The 14,438-nt window shown below is 40.1% G+C and overlaps 1 protein-coding gene across 1 annotated transcript in view; it reads left to right on the top strand.

Annotated features, from left to right (window-relative positions):
• The window catches only part of LOC146317474 (calsyntenin-2-like), a 220,146-nt gene that overhangs the window by 85,714 nt on the left and 119,994 nt on the right, over window positions 1–14,438 (top strand). The gene's annotated exons all lie outside the window — the stretch shown is intronic.

Here is a 14,438-nt window from a genome sequence, read left to right as displayed (position 1 = left end):
TCTTCCTTTTTGTTCTCCATGACTGAACTGAAGCCTCTTTTATGCTCTGACACACGATTTGAGTGTTTCACCGATGACAAATGAGAAGCCAGGGAGACCGTGGTAATTAGGGTGTGGCATTTTGTTGGCTGGTGTTTTCCAGGTGAACAAGGTGTGCTAAATGATGCAAAGCATGCTAAATGATGCGATTTGTGCTGAGGAGTTTTTCACAAATTTGATTTAGATTTTCTGTTCGAGTGAAAGCGATGGGATTGTGTAGAGAGTTTAGCAGCCTGGAGTTTTGCTGTTGATACATGAGCAAGTTTTCAGGCCTGTGTGTGTAGTTCCATTTCTTGAGTGTATTCAATGGAGAGGGAAAAAAAACTGCAAATGAAAAAGCAGACTTGTCATCTGCCTTAAACAACCTCCATAACTCTTTCAGATGCCATGCTTTCATGAGCTGGACCTTACCCACTCTGATGTTTGAATGATGGTAATATCTTGTCTGTTATGTGCTTTTCCTTTCACAGTTTTTTTATGCCTCGCTCATGTCTTGGGCCTCAAGGTTAGCCTTCAGTCTGTGATGTTCTGCTCAGAGTTTAGACTGGTGCAGCCTGTATTAACAAGACATTAACAGATTTTTTTTTCCCATAATTGTTGTCATTTTCTCTAAACTCTCCACCCACACACCCTCTATAGTCTCCATAGGATTCTGCTGACTATTCAGCTCCACCAGAATTAGAAACCTGCTGAGTTTCATCTCACACTCAAGAGGAGCTACAATACCACCACAGACCATTATCTTCCTACACTACATATTTTCTTCCTTCTCTCCTTTCTGTGATTATATGTTTTTATACTTCCACACTGGCAACAGCTGTGGCCGGAGTTATTATGTTTTCAGGTTGTCTGTCTCATTGTTGTGAACACAATATCTCAAGAGCAATGTGAGGAAACGTCTTCAAACTTGGCAAAAACGTCCACTTGGACTCACTGGAAATTATTCAATGGAAACACACATTTCAATATAGAAATAACTCCTATTTTGCCAAAGAGTACACTTCATACTATTTATTAAAGTACCCTGAAGTCTTCACTACATATTATATTATGATTCTGGACAGACATGAAACTGCAACTTGACTTGGTGTAGAGGCATACAACTGTCTTTCTGTGGTAATTAAATCACTTTTTTTAACCTCGCTTACTCTCTTCTCTATGTGGTTTCTTAAATTGTTCTCAGTAGGTTTTTTTTCATGGCCATCTATTGTGCAAACACATTCACTCACATGCACACTCATCCTCAGACACTCTGCAGTTGTTTTTCTTGCATTCCTATAGACATTGCACTGCTACGTGCAAAATATTTGATGCCAATTAAACAGAGAGAGCCTTTGTTTCCCTCCTCCGTTTGTTTAGATGCAATCAGCAGCAGGCCGGGGAAAAGAAAAGAAGAGAGGTGCGTGTCGCACATCTGCATCTCACGGATTGTTGCTCACACAGGAAAGCAACCTCTGAATTGTCATGATGGGATTGTGAATGAAGCTGAAATTAAATCAAAATCTTTGTAAACTAATTGTCTTCACATCTGGGAGGGTTTAAAGCTTGTGGTTGGTGGAGATCAGAGTTTATGACCCCTTTAATTAGTTGTTAAGAAAGAGGGGAAAAAAACAGCAGAAAACAACGGCTCTGCCTGCAATTCTAACTGTTCAAGGAGGAAAGGTCCTGGGAGAGAGTGAGTGGGAAGAACTAATGTTCTGAAAATGACCCACTGGCCAGTTCCAACCTAGTTCTGCTTAAAGTGCAGGAATTATATGCAGCAGTCAATATGCCTAATTACTCTGTTCTTGCTAACTGCATCTTACACTTGAGCAGTGGGACTGTAAAAGTCAGAGTGGACGCTCATAGTACTTATGGACATAATGTAATGATTTTGTCCCACTCCTCTCTTGGGTGTGAGAGTTTCTAATGCCTAATCTACTGCTGTTGTACTTGGTTCCCTAATTGACCATTGCTGTAAATGGCCTGTATAAACTGTATATGTCAGTGTTTCTCAGTTCTGGTCTCCCAAAACCCGCTGATGAGTTATTTAATGGACTAAATACTGTATTTTGTAAGCAGGTCATCCCTCTTGGTGGGAATGCTTTGTGGTCCCAAAAACAAAAGAATAATCAACAGCAGTGTTTGGAATCAAGGAAAGTAAAATTCAAGTAAAGATGCAGGAAAACTTATGTGAATACTGACACATGAGGACCTCACTGTAAAAGATTGTTATTCCGAGTATGCTGGCAAACACAGAGCAGCATTAGCATTCATTTAGTCATGGTTCTGTCCACCTGACGAACTTGAGAGAAAAAATCTCAGCTGAATCGTCCAATAAATTCACCAGCTAGCTGCTAACTGTCTGTATCCCGCATGGGGCTGGAAAGGTCGCACACAGTGTGTTTATCAGGGCAGTGTGCTGAAAACATCTGCCTGCTGTGGTTTAAAACAGGGTTGAAGAGTGTGGTTAGAGTGAAGAAAAAGAAGTTGGGGCTGTAAAGCCAAAACAGTGATCTCAAAAATGCTAAAACGCTCCATAGAGCTGAGATAAACTGTAGATTTGGCAGATCTGGGTGATATTTTTCTGTGGGTTTGTTAGTACAAGCAAGCCCTTTCCAATTACACATAGTCATTTGTTCTATTGTTAATAAGAACAAGAGAACAAGAACCCAACCTGTTACACATAACATTAACATCATATTGTTAAGTTTACATACCTGAATCAATGCATTACATCACTGCACATCCTGGGTCTCTATCTTGCAAATTGTAAACATTCTCAATTCTTAAGTATCTGAACTTTTGCACAATCCTGCACAAAAAGGCTCACAATTGTCTTTCATTGTTCTTCTATTTTTTTCATTCTTCTTCTTCTTGCTTGCTTGCTTTCATCTTTATTTATATTTTATTTTTTATATTTTGTTGTTACACAGTGGCGGATTTAGTCATTTTGGGGCCTAAGGCAAACAGGCATGGGCCCTCCACATCCCTTGTTCGCCCCCTTGAAGAAATCATAATTCATAAAAAAACACTTTTGGAGTGCTGAGGAGTTTCACAGCCTCAGAAGAGAAGCTGTTTTTAAGTCTAGTGGTATGGTAATGGATACTTCTGTATCTCTTGCAAGACGTCAGCAGGGTGGACAGGCTTTGGCTGGGTGGGTATTGTTATTTCGCATCCTCCCACTTCCTCTTGTTTTCAGCACCGCTGGAGCAGCTTTGCTTAATTTTTCAACAACCTTTTCACCACACAGAACTGTTTGTTTACACAAGTTTTCCACTGTCTTCTTGAAAAATATCCACAGTAAGCTCTTTAATTGTTAGTGGAGAGATTCTGAGAGACTCATGAATTAAGTATTTTAGCATATAGATTTTTAGAAAGGCATAATTAATTAGCTAAAAGTTAAAAAAAAGCAAAACTTTGTTCAACATAAGTTTATCAGCCATTTTATGGAGCCCTTGGTTGCTTGGGGCTTAAGACAATTGACAACATTTGCCTAATGGTAAGTCCACATGTTGTTACACACCAATATATGACAGCAAATTCCTTGTATGTGAAAACCTGCTTGGCATTAAAACCTGATTGATTCTGATAAAATATTGATCAGTGCAGCTTTAAATAAAGTATCATCTCCCCTGAAGGAATCACAGAGCTATCAGACTGCATCCTTGACTGGCAGCCAGTGTTATTTTCAAAGGTAAAGTTGCTAAGATTGATAGGTCAAACTGACATCTTAGATTGGAGCAATGATCTCTGTCCTTGTGCTTTAAACTTCATGACATCTACGTAGAGGTGTTATAGTCATATACTCTCCTCGCTAACTGCAGGGAATTATGTTGAGAATATTTTCAGACATGGAACTGACTTGGAATTAATGTCCGTCATGTCCAGTTATGTGTGTATGTGTTATAGCCACTATACATGATTAACGCCTTCAAAGCGTAGATATTAAGCTGCCGTCAATTAATGGCAGAATTGTGATATAATGAGGTTCACTGTTCACCACTGAAGCAATTATCACCTCTCCACTGAGCTGAATGGCTCTGAATCTGCAGTTTTAATTCTCTGACCGCGTTTACTGTTAAACTAACAGCATCATAAAAACTTCCCCACACGGACACATCTCTGTAAGAGACAAGAGTCCAGAAAGAGGTGATTTGTTTTAACCACCTCATTAAAGAAACCAAGAATAAAAGATATTGTGTAATATTCTGATGCCACCGAGGGGTCATGAAAGACTGGCTTTTGCCGTTTCCTCAAATGTACAAAATAAATATGTGATGTGATTTGTGAGATAATTAGAAATATTTTAAATGGTCTCATCCTCTGAAATTCTATAAAATTAACACGTAGTCAGTTCACAGTAATTGAATGCAAGCCAGTAGTACTTTATTCCTGTTCTGTTAATGAACCTAGAAATAAAGGGAAAGAAGAGAGGGACATTATCTCTGCACTGCATGTTTAGACACCAGTCTGCTCTGGTTGAAAATTAGATTGTGTGAAGCAACACCAAAAGTGATTAATATTGTGTTCTGCAATTAATAGTGCAAATGTTGAAAACCTTTTATAAAATATGTAATTAAGAAAGTTTATTTGTTATACTTTGAAATTACTCTCTGCCTGGTCATTGATCTCCCTATAAGCTGTTTACTGGCACCAATTCTACTGTTCATGTTTTTCAAATGACTTATTACATTTTTTTCATGCAATTTGATAGTTGACAGCAAAGAGTTATAGGAAAAAAAGGAAGAGAGAGGCTGATCACACACAACAAATGGGCTGCCACCTTGCCATTTTTCTTGATTTTTGTATGACCTTTCCCACATATTGGCTGGTTTTCACAAAAGAGAGGGACAAGAAACACTCAGTGAATGAGGGAAGTGGCTCTTGACATTGCATTTACCAGGGCTGCCACTGACTAAAAATTCTCCTTGTCAACCAGCAGTGGTTAGTTGACAAGTCGTCACACACTTATGATAATAATTTAATTATTTGAATATAGATTTTTTTAGCATCACAAAATAGTTTGTGTTCCACAGCTGAGAGAGAATCTGACTTTGTTAACACTGTGCTACATTACAGAGACATACAAAGCCATAATAATGAGCCTTCAAAATATAAATTTTAGGCATGAAGCCAGCCTGTTAATGACAGTGCTTACTGTATAACATCATACCAGTCTCATTGTTCAAAACAGAATTAAATAACTTTCAACTTCACCAATCCAAATACTCGCCGTCTTATCCACACGGTGGATGATGTATACTTAAAAATTAACTTGCTGCAAAACTCTCTTCTTCCACTTCACACCTCTTATGTCCTCATACCTGCCATGTCTTCGTCATCTGTTCGGAGCTGCTGCAGATCACCTTGGTAGTATATTCACTGCCGTCAAACTGCAGCTTTCGGAGGTTGTGTGTTTGGTCCCAGTCTGCTGGCCGTGTTCATTAGAAGGCTGCTGAGCCTGGTTCATTTGCTCGCTCACCCAGCTCTGGTTCTGGTGTTAATTCCGGTGACGCTCCCCGCCAGCATTCCCCGCTGTGTCCTGATGGTATTGTTCTGGCCCAACCGACAAGGCACAGCTCTCAAATGAAGTTTAAGCTGTCTTTTTTCTGCAACTGATTTACAAAGAATTGCTTGACTAAGTCTCTTCTGATTGACTGATGGTTTGGTTGACTGTCATGGGGCAGCGTTAGCAGTTTACCCCAGTTCTTACCCAAAGCTCGGCCTTGAAAGCTACAATCATAACACGTACTAGACTGTGATTCTTCTCCAGTCAAGTTATTTTAGGTAACAAAAAGGGAGGATTTCATTTATGGGGTATCGTAGTCCTTATCACCATCAAAGTGTTAAGTGTATCTCCAAACCCTGTCCTAAATCATGAATATTTGGAAGCCTCTGCAAGATCTTTCCGTCCATGAGAGAAATGGATCTCCCTTGGATCGGTGCTATTATTTGATGATGTATGATCTCAGGCATGTAATGTATCCAACAGGAATTCAATTTAATATTTTTAATGGGAAAATAAATTGAAGGATTTGTGAGATCCTATATGCAGCAGTCTATTTTTCATACAGGAAGTGCTAGCTGTGCCCATCGTCTCTTCTACCCTCAATTGCCCCATTTCCTCGCTCACTCCCCTCCTGTATTATCTCTTGCTCCTCGCCCCATTCGCCCCACTCACCCCACTGCCTCCAGTTCTTATCTTCCCTTCCTCTGTGTCGCTTTCTTCTCCTGGTTAACCCTTCTCCTTCTCCCTCCTTCTTTCTGTTTCCACATTCTGCTGATATAGTATATCCAACTTTATGATCTACTTTTGTCCCCGGTGTTGAGTAATGGCGGCTTACGGGTCCACAGTCGCACAAACTGTGTCAACAAGTCACCCATTAATTCCGAGCTGTATCTTTCTGAGGGCACTGTGTAATGATAATGTGCCCGCACTGTATTTTGTAGGTGAGATGAGAGTGTATTTGTGTGTGTGACATCCCGAGTTTAATTGCTGTTCATTCTGCTGCGGCACTCTGAGGTCACTGTAGATTTGCACATGCTCAGTCTGCTGTCTCACCTTTCAATAGCACTTGGGTTCTGTCATAATTCTGTTATATTACTGAAATGTTGATGCATCCCGTGGGATCGTTTTTTCCCTTATTCTTCTATTCTTAGCTCCCTGTTACTGATCCACTCCACTTCTTTCATCCTCCTCTCTAATATTTTTATCATGTGTGCAGAGTGCATTATCTCACTTTCCCCTCCTGGCGCCTAGTGGTGCTGTACTCCTGGTGAGGGATATTCATGATTTACGCTGCATTAAAGAACCTCTAAATTCTGTATAGATTGTCGAGTGCCTCATGAAATTTGCATTAAACGCAGAGTTTTTTTTTTTTTTTTTTTACCACATTGTACTGGATTATCTGCGCAGGTTATTTGCGCAGTATTTTAGGCCAACCTGGACTATGGATGTATTACCTCCTTATGAGCCAATTTGCTGGACATTGCTGGTTGTTCCAAAGTCTAGGATTAAATCTAAAGGGGGCATCTCAGCTTTGGCTTGCTTAATCTAAGAAAATAAGACTTTCAGAATCCGGAAAATTGTTTAAATATCTTCTCAATGCTTTTAGAGACAGGATTTTATGTGAGATATGATGTTCACTTTCCCTATCCCTTTTTCTTGTTATCCTTTTCTAACTTTTCTTTTTATTCCCTGTTTTCAAACTGGTGTCCATGTTGAGCAGGGTCAATGACCAGCATCTTTTTATCAGAATTTTGGAGAAGGAAACTATGTGACGTCCAGTTTTTCAGCACTGACAAGCAGGCCTCTAAATTTGTAATTTGAGAATGTTTGCATGCCTTTAGAGGAACATACAGCTGATTATCGTTAGTGAAGCAGTGGTCGAATTTGGTCAAAGGACCAAGAACAGAGCCCTGAGGCACTCCAGATTTAACACGGGTAAATACTGATGTATAATCATTATAGGAAACACATGTTTGATTTGGATAGGTAGGACTTTAAACATCAGGGAGCCAGAGATGCCAAATTAGCTTTTGAGTCAGTTTATGCCATGTTCTATGGTATCAAATGATGCACTGAGATCCAGTAACAGAAGCACCAAGGCAGAATTTGAGTTGATAGTAAGTAAAATGTCATTTAACATTTTGGTAAGAGCAGTTTCAGTAGAATCATAGGCCCTGAAAGCAGATTAAGAAGGTAAGAAGTTTAAAAAAAAAATTGTTAATTAAGTGGGCCAAAAGATTGCTGAGACACAACTTCTTCTTCTTCTTCTTCTTCTTCTTCTTCTTCTTCTTCTTCTTCTTCTTCTTCTTCTTCTTCTAATTCTTTTTTGTAATTATTGCTTCTTCTTGTTGTCAGTGATATCATTGCCTTGATATTTTGCCTCACCGTAGTCTTTGGAAGGATTACTCTATTCTCCTGCAACATCATTGTAATCAAATAAATGTTAATAAGAAATGGATTTGACATGACTCAAATTGATCAATACATTGCTCAGTAATGCGGTGTCTCTAATAATATTAGCTGGGACCCAAATTAAATATAGATTATCAACCGGCTGTGTCCCCACAGTAATATGTTTTCATGAGCCTCAGTCCTAGGGGAAGACACTAACAGATATTTTGATTTCACTGCCAGGATGGACAAGTTGACAATCCCCTGCAGTAATGTTATTTACAGGAAAGCTCTATCTTGTTTCTGGATTTCTGTCTTCATATTACTGTCATATCAGATTTTATCCAGTGCTACACAAGATCCACTTTTAGACTGTTTCTCCTACTAAATGAATTAGTCCTCCATAATGTGCAGGCTCATGCTGTAATGCTGTAATGGCTGCAGATGTTCCTTAGGAAATGGCCAAAGTCGCCAGGCATATTGCAGTCAATGACACTTGTAACCTTATTAAAGGAGGAACCACGTGTAACAATGATGGGTTTTCTCAGCCACGCTAGCGCCAACGTCCATCTCTCTGTTGTTCAGTCCAGCTCCTTTATTCAGGCTGCAATTTCTTACCAACTTTGTGGTGAATTACATTCATGGTCCCCAGAGGATGCATTGTAATGACTTTGCGGATCAACATGTCCTCTAGCACCATTGGTGGATTGAATTTTCTTAGATTTTGGTGAAATATCTGAACAACTGTTGGGTGGATTTCTGGTGTCTTTGGTGACCTTTTTCTTTCACTGAAATAGACTTTGTCACGACCTACTGGAATGATTGGCACAACCTTTGGTACAAATATCCTTTTTATATAGTATATCCTTTGTATACTTTGGTGATCCCCTCACTTTTCCTCTTACACAACCATGACATTTACATTTGTGAATTTGAGTGAAATGTCTGAAAACCATTGGATGGATTGTCATTGACGTTTTGTACAAACATTCATGTGTCCTGCAGGATAAATTATGATAACCTAACATAAGTCTGGCTGTTCAGCTAGTGTCATCATTAAGGCAAAATTTGGATTTTGCTACATAGTATATGTTAGCATGCTAACATGCTACACTATAATGGTCAACATGTTAAATGTTACACCTGCGAAACATCAGCATGTTAGCATGACATTAACATTTAGCTCAAAGCACCGCTGCATTTAAGTACAGCATCAGAGAAGTAGAGTCTTGTTTCAGTTTTAGAGATGATCTTATGCCACATAGTACAGCTTAGCTAGACTTGCTTTCATCACCTCCATGTAGTTTTCCACTGCAGATAGTACAGCCTCAGCAGAGACAGAGCTGATCATCATAGTGATCCTATTCATGCAGCTGGGACACAACTGGGAGTTTTACTTTGGTCTTGAGAAGCTTAAACAATGAAACCTAGATTGTACATTTACTGCCAGATTAACTTCCCTGCTCTCTTCTTCCTCTGCTCAGCTTGCATTCACAGTCACTCTCTGCCACTCTCTCAACCACACACCTTAGGCTACGCTACTCAATCCGTGGACTGCCGTGTTTTCATGTCATCTTTTAAGTATTGGCTCAGTTTGCTTGAAACTTCGACCGCGGTGATACAAAAAAAGCAACAGTTAACAGATGGAGTAGCAGAGCGAGTAGAGGCGAATCGAGCTGAGCCATACCATGCAGGGACAATGCAGCTTTATGGAAAACGTCTGAATGGTATATTTCACAGCAGGGATGACTTTACTGAGGCAGCTGCTCTTGGCTGGATTTTCTTCTCTTTGAACGCGAGCTCGTCTCAATTTTTGTTTCATTGCTGCGGTCCAGTACAAGGGTATCATGGATGAATACCTTAAACGCATCACTAATGGCTTTACAGTACTACATGTCATGAAAACCATTTTGGAAATAGCCCATTTCCATGGTCTGATGTCTGCTCTTTCTACAAAACAGCTCTTATATTAGACTCCCTTTAAAGAGTCGCAGCTCTGCTGCCTCAACCACTACCCAATTTGTTTGGGATAAATGTAAGACCTTGAGCTAGAAATTGAACCTGCCACCCATGAGTAAACTGCACAAGCTGTGGGCTGCTATTAGACTTAGTAAAGACATCTTCAAGTGTAAATGAAATGCTATGCGAGCATGATGGATTAATATGTATTTACATTGGCAAATGCAAGCTCATAGAGAAGAAGACTCTCTAGAATAATGGCCATTTTTATAGTCTGTTTTATAGTCACCTCAGCACCTCAGTCTAATATGGTCTTAGTTTTGAAGAGTCTCTGTATAATATTGTTTCAGTTCATTTCACGTCAGCTTTAAGGTGGAAATTTTACTAACACAGAAGAGTTGCTCCGAAGACAGCTGTAAGTACCGTGCAAGTGTGAAGCTGTATCTACAATACACCATAAAAGTGTGTGTGCAGGTATGCTTAATGCGCTGATTTTCCACCATTACAAGTAAAATATTCCAGGTGTAAAGATGCCTAAACACCACAAGATAGGCCTCTCTCCAATTTCCAGCAGAGCAGAGTCATGCTGTTTGCTGCAGTGCATTCTATCTCCGGCATGAGCATGAGATGAGACTCCTAGTATGAATAATGTCTTCCCTTGTGGTTCTCTTTCACTCCCTATAATCCACTCTCTACTCTGGTCTCAGCAGGCTGAGAGTCCCATCTAGAATGATCAGCAGTCATCAGTCTCTGTCAGTGAATTGAAAGCTAGACAGAAGAAGGCTGAATGAGAAGTAATACACAGGGGCAATAATTACATTTTGTTGATGATATTTCATCTCATCAGTATATTAGGTTTTATGCCATTAAAGCCAATACAGACCAGGATTGTTCAAGTATATAATGTATTATCCCTGAAACGGGACCCTATGACTTCCCAGCAGTGTCCCATACCTCAAATTTACTGGTCAGTGGAGGAAAGGAACACCAGCTTTATCTCTGCATCAGATTGCATCACAAAGTCTGCATTGTTGTACCTACTCATGGTAAGCAGACGGTGTTTGGAGTCTTTGATCGAAGGACGAATAATCTGATAGATTGTGTATTTCTCCCAGAGTGTATGGTGTTTAAGTGGAGCTATGCTAAGGCCGACACTGCAAAAAAGTTACTGTGAGTATCCGGTGTATACGTCGTACATAATCTCTGTTATTGAACTACGAATACAGACGCTGTTATTTCAGTCCCTATTTCCTTTCTGTATTTGGTTTGTTTTTGAGGGGATCTGTGATAAAACCCAGAGTGGATTTTTTTGTGATTGTGGACTGGATTGCGCTGATCTGTTCAAGGGTTGTTTTAGGAAAATAGAATGGATTGAACACTGGGTTTTTATTTTGGATGCACTGGTATCAGATTGGTACTGGGTGTCAGCTGATATGCAAAGTTCTGGTAGCAGAATCGGTATCAGGAAGGAAAAACTGTATCAAAATGGCATAACACAAAACACTGAAAATGAGTGACAAGGTTGTTAAAAGTTTATGGTCCAAGATGATTCAAAACTTTTAAAAGGAACTTTAATATTGTGTTGATTTTGGGGGCCCCTGTAGACAAAAGCGTTACTGTTTCCACCATAATAACCACAAAATATAACATAACTTTGCCTGGGAAAATCTAAACACAAGCTAATTTCATCTGGTTTTGAGGAGAATCCGGCCTGGTGGCAGCCATAAAGAACAACTATATAAAAATAGCCAATCTTCTCGTGGAAGGTCTCCTTTGTTTATATAAGTCATATTGAGGCATCAGGGCGGCACGGTGGTGCAGTGGTTAGCACTGCCGCCTCACAGCAAGAAGGTCCTGAGTTCCATCCCCCAGCTCCCCGGCTGGGGCAGGGCCTTTCTGTGTGGAGTTTGCATGTTCTCCCCGTGTCTGCATGGGTTCTCTCCGGGTTCCTCCCACAGTCCAAAGACATGCATGCTAGGTTAATTGGTGACTCTAAATTGCCCGTAGGTGTAAATGTCTATGTGTCAGCCCTGTGATGAACTGGCGACTCCAGCAGCCCGCGACCCTTACAGACTAAGCGGTTACAGAAAATGAATGAATGAATGAATTTTGAAGCATCAGTATTAAACTGAGACTTGTTCATAATAAGCTAAAAACTCATTGTAGATGCTCCCGTTTTCCCAGTTAATAATAAGCTGCCAAGTTTAATTTCTTTTTTCATCCACAACATTTTTGTTGCTTTTAACAAACATTTTTCATTTGCACTTTCTTTTTTTTCACTCTTTACTTTGACCCTCTTTTCTTAACTCTACAAGTAGGGAGAAAAATGGACTAGTAGGACAAAACTACAGAAAATTGTCCAAACAGATGAAAAACTGTGGGAAGATTTTAGGACCAGTTTGATGCATTTTAAATCGCTGCCAGCTGGACATGTCATCTGCTCATTGGCATGAGACAAAGCGTTCCTCTTCAGTGGATTGAAAGGTCAAGTTGACATCCCTTGCAAGCTCCTTGCAAAGAGTGACACTTGTACACCAGAGATATGTGCATATATATGTGTGAGCGTGTGATCCTGCCGCGGAAGTTTAATTTACAGTGTTAGTAACTAAAGACGTGATGGTGATCTGTGTTAATCTCCAGCTCATCCTCCTGACCTTTCAATCACATTTGTGACACGCTGATTGGACTTCTCTGTTATGTAGAACGCTAGCAGAGAAGCGGAAACACACAGAGAGAGGGAAAGGGAGGAAAAGAAAATGTGAGAATGCACCACAGGAAATTAAGATGGTGTTAGAAGAAGTGTAAAGATGTAGAGGTCAAAACAAAGAGCTTAACATAGAGTTGAATGCGGTTTCAGCATGTCCGGGTTAAGACAACAGCTCGAATCGCTCACTAAAAATAAGTGTTTATAGATATAACAAGGTTTTTAAAGATTTTCTGGGCTGCTGAGACCCTGTTGTTTTGCCCAACCAAGTGAAGGTATTATAGGTTTAAATCTTTGCTTCAAAGACTTGGTTCAGTCCTTGACTTTGGTACTTGACGTGCAGTACCCCATCGAGCTCAACTGGCAGTTGTAGAGGAGACACATTACTGTCCACAGCCTCCCCAGGCTAACAGAGAGTTATCAGAGACAAGGACTGTATACAGTGTATACATACCGGGAGGAAAGTGGGAATACTGATGTTAAAGGTTTCACTTTTTATCCTTTTCTCCTCTTGTAAAAGTGAGGGATGGTGTTGTTTGCGGCTCTCGGTTGTGCTCTGTTAGGGAACACGGAGACCTTTTCGAAGCAAGACAATCACAGATGTAAAGCTATACAACAAACATCAATAATTCTTTCTCACAATGTTCTCCCTCAGACTTCCATTAGTCCTGCTGTCATCTGTAAAAACCTAAGAGATCAATCACAAACTCGGGGCATGATCACAACATGGTGTCAGGAAAAAAAGTGAAGCTTTCCTCACCTTGTGCTCTTTCATTCTGAGTGCTCTTGAAGTGACTCAGCAGATTTTGGACGGATGCAGACAGAACCAGGCATATAATAATAATAATAATAATAATAATAATAATAATAATAATAATAATAATCACATAATTCACTGCACATGTAGATGCAGTGGCCAGTTGCTCCTTCAAACCTCGCTGTTTTCCTCCTTTAAATTTTTCAGCTTTATTGCTGAAACATCTATCACCTATGACAGAAATACACTCACAGGCATCGGAAAAGGAAGCATGGGGTTTGGATTAAAGAGCAGCAGACCTCCAGACAATCAACAATGCAGCTGGTGTCTTTTGAACATGCGGTCGTATCAGCTGGACGCACCACCGCAGACACCAGAGAAGATGAGAGACACCTGGTCCACAGCATCCAGGATCAAGCTGTTGCATTTGACAGGTGGATCAGACTCTGACTGAAGCTGACTGGACGCAACATGAAGGACGCCGGCAGCACAAGGGGAGGAGGACAGCAAGTTTACATCGATGATGCTTCGTGCTCAAACACAGTCAAAGTCGATGCACAACGTTTCCCAGATGTTGAACTGTTAATGTGAAGATGTCAACCATAATGTCATCACCATCCTGTTGCTGCTGTTTACATTCAACCTGACATAAATTCAAAAAATGCCTGGGTGAACATGTCTATGTATAAATATATGTAATTTGTTTAAATTTTATCCTATTCCATTTTAAATTAAATTATATGTATATGTGTTGTATTTGTGTGTAGGGAAAAACAACTAATTCTGTTCTACAACCCTGTGTCGTATATGATAATAAATTACCTTGAATCCTTAAATAACAATGTTATTTTATTTCTCTGATTCACCAGCTCCCTCTCCTGAGTCTGTGCCAACCTTTACGTCCACAGTTTTATGCTCTCTTTCTCACAGTCAAAGAAGTACACACAAACCAAAGGAGGTTTCTTGGTGTCACTGTTTTGCAGCATAAACTGCAAGCCAGACCCAGACGCCAAAGCTGGCTACACAACATAAATCAAGCAAGGACACAACTGGGAGATTATCATGTTTGCTCAATTAACTCTGCCCGGTTAGCTCCT

Source organism: Lutjanus erythropterus, chromosome 12, assembly GCF_056507025.1.
Source record: "Lutjanus erythropterus isolate fLutEry1 chromosome 12, fLutEry1.hap2, whole genome shotgun sequence".
NCBI lineage: Eukaryota > Metazoa > Chordata > Actinopteri > Lutjaniformes > Lutjanidae > Lutjanus > Lutjanus erythropterus.
This window is presented reverse-complemented; position numbering and strand designations above follow the sequence as displayed.